Genomic DNA, 3,599 nt, shown 5'->3' on the forward strand with positions numbered 1-3,599 from the left:
ATGCATGGGTTAGATAAGCTTCATTCAGGCATGAGTTATAGGGCTGTTGTCTGTGAGTTCAATGCTAATGAATCAATATATTTAATGTATATTAAATAAGGTGTCTTTAAACAAAACACACATTAGAAAGTTTATGCAAGGCTTCCCTGGTGGCGCAGTGGTTGAGAGTCCGCCTGCCGATGCAGGGGACACGGGTTCGTACCCCAGTCCGGGAAGATCCCACATGCCACGGAGCGGCTGGGCCCGTAAGCCATGGCCGCTGAGCCTGCGCATCCGGAGCCTGTGCTCCGCAACGGGAGAGGCCCGCGTACCGCAAAAAAAAAAAAAAAAAAAGTTTACGCATTGATTGCTTGATGCAAATGCTGTGACCAGAGGCTCACGGGATCCTAACCCTCTATTTCCCCTAGGAGCAATGTTTCAGTGTTTTAAAATCAGTGTTCATGATGCATTTGTAGAACATAACTAACGCAAATAGTGAAAATCAACTCTATTAATAAGGACATCCAGAAAGTAAGAGAAATGTAGAACATAGCTCAGAAGAAGATCCAATAAAATCAGCATCGATAGCAAATCTTGCTCTAGCTATAGCCTGTGAAGTGTTTCAGCCAGAATCTCTAGAGCCAGACTGCCTGGACTTGAATTCTGACACCATCACTGGCCAGTCCTACGATCATGATCATGTAATTAAAATTCCTGTGCCTCAGTATCCTCATTTGACAAACAAGGATAATAATGATTCTTGCCATTTAAGAAGAATGGTATAGGGGCTTCCCTGGTGGCGCGGTGGTTGAAAGTCCGCCTGCCGATGCAGGGGACATGGGTTCATGACCCGGTCCGGGAAGATCCCACATGCCGCGGGGCAGCTGGGCCCGTGAGCCATGGCCGCTGGGCCTGCGTGTCCGGAGCCTGTGCTCCACGACGGTGAGAGGCCCGCGTACCGCAAAAAAAAAAAAAAAAAAGAAGAAGAATGGTATGGATTAAGGGAAATGCTGTTTGTAGTACACTTAAAACTGTGCCTGGTAAATGAGAAATGTTATGCAAGTATTTTTAAATTATCCAACATTATTAAGGGGAAAATATACATAACCAGATACAAATTCTTTTTCCCCTAAATGCATATGAATAACAGTTTTTAATTTTACAGACCATCTCAATCAAGTGAAAATATTTTTCATGCATGTAAGAGTAGCTAAGAGTACCTGGAACATAACTTCTTATTCCCTGACTTTACAGCTCTTCTTCTAGCGTGAATCACCTCACAGATGAAAGGGCTACACCCCTAGGGCTTCTCTAGCTCACATTTGGGGTATGGTAGAGCTGATGTTAAGGCTGTGATGGAGAGCAAATGATAACTTAATGACTGACCAAAAAAGAATCACCCATCAGAGAAACTCAGGATGAGGGATTGACATAGCATTTTTAATAGTCTCGTTATTTCTAAATCTCAAAAAGCTGACTTATTTAACTTAACCAAATAAGACTATATTTAAACCAGTTTCAATGCTCCCTGTGTTAATCTCACTTCCTGACTGCCCACTATATAGCATAATAGCTTGTCTATGCCTCTAACATTCTCTTCTACTTCTCAATTATTCTCAGATGTGTCTTAATACATTATAAGACATTTCAGTTCACTACCTGCATGTGTTTGCCAGGCTGCAGCACAGGTAGGGAGAACCTAGAAAGAACCCTAAGGTCTTGCTGAACTGTGGAGATGAGGGCACAGAGTTCAGGAAGGCAAAGGTGGCTGGAATTGCTCAGCAGATTATCTGACAAGAGGAAGCTACATAGGGAAAAGAGTTCCAGGTGTGTACTGAGGCCGCCCATTGAGTCCTGCCGAGAACTGGTCTGCATCTGTGTGAATGGAAACTCCTCAAGACAAGGGAAAGACACACCATGAGGCACCTAGTAGACCAACAATTCCTAGAGCTTCCACAGAGCTGGGAATCGTTTTGTGTTTCCATCAGCTAGAGTGAAGAGACCTTGCACTATACAAGGCACTGGGAAGAATTCTCAGAAGCATCGTGTCTTAGAAGTGGGGTGAATCAGTACCAAATAAGACAAGGTTGTTCTGGATATGCTAAGCAAAAGGTTGAAAAAATGATATATCATGGCAACACAAAGCAAAAGTCACCTGATGTAGCCGACCAAGGCATATTTCTGGGGATAAAGAGAGACACTACAAAATGTAAAAGGGGTAAATTCATTAAGAAGGCATAACAATCCTAAATGTGTATGTACCTAATAACAGACCATCAACAAATATGAAGCAAATACTCATAGAACTAAAAAGAAAGATGGATCCCATTTATTTCAAGTAACTTAATTGCAAATTATATTATGTATAATTTTTATTACCTCTTTTCCTCCCATCTGAAAACAAGCACTCTGAGCCCAGATATTTTGTCTGTTTTGTTCTCAATACATATTTGTGAAGAAATACAAATAGAATGGTATTTTGAAGCAAAGTTTCCCTTCAAATTTGCCATTTCATTTTTTGTGCTATTATTATTCTAAATTACTTCTACATTTTCAAGAATAATTTCAAACTTCCTAGAACTCTCTTTTTCCCAAATAACCATCTCAGAATTGCTGATTTTTTTTATTAAAGTCGAGTTGATATATGGTAATATTATATAAGTTACAGGTGTGTAATTTAGTGATTCATAATTTTTAAAGGTAATACTCCATCTACAGTCACTATAAGATATTGACTATATTCCCCATGTTGTACAATATATCCTTGCAGCTTATTTTATACCTAACAGTTTGTACCTCTTAATCCCCAACCCTATACTACTGCTCCTCCCACAATGGTAACCACTAGTTTTTCTCCATATCTGTGAGTCTACTTCTTTTTTGTTATATTCACTAGATTGTTGTATTTTTAGATTCCGCATATAAGTGATATCATACAGTATCTGTCTTTGTCTGACTTATTTCACTTAGCATAATACCCTCTAAGTCCATCCATGTTGCTACAAATGGCAAAATTTCATTATTTTTTTATGGCTGAGTAGTATTCCATTGTGTATGTCTATGTAAATAATGCTACAAACATTAGGGTGCATGTATCTTTTTGAACTAGTGTTCAGACCTGGGCTTTTTGAGTGTCTGACACACAGAATGGCTTCCTTCTCACATGTTACAACGACGAGAAGAGAGTCAGGCTGAGGCCTCATTCTTGCCTAAATTATCAGTTCCATTGCTGCATCTGCTTTCCAGCTTCCAAAATGTATTATTTTTCTCCTCTCTCCTCAATATCCTATTTTTGTAAATGTGGTTGGTTTAGATCGTCAAGACCATAAATTTTATGTGATAGTGTAAAAAGGAAGAGATAAATGTATGTGGTGAGGCAACTAACAGAATTAGGGATGTTGCAAATATGAATACATTTTCAGTACTTCAGCCTTCATTTCACATTTAAAAGGGAAATAGAGTAGTTTATTGGAAATCAAGGTCTAGGGTTTGAAGTCTGTTTCTCTTTTAAAGCAGATTTGGTACATGAAAATTAACTTTCAAAAATGTTAGGATATAAATGTTTACTTAAAAATAAAATTCTTCACCTTGCAAAATATTTCACTTTGGAATTACAGTAA

The sequence above is a fragment of the Lipotes vexillifer genome, unplaced genomic scaffold (genome assembly GCF_000442215.2).
Source record: "Lipotes vexillifer unplaced genomic scaffold, Lipotes_vexillifer_v1.1 scaffold595, whole genome shotgun sequence".
NCBI classification, from domain to species: domain Eukaryota; kingdom Metazoa; phylum Chordata; class Mammalia; order Artiodactyla; family Lipotidae; genus Lipotes; species Lipotes vexillifer.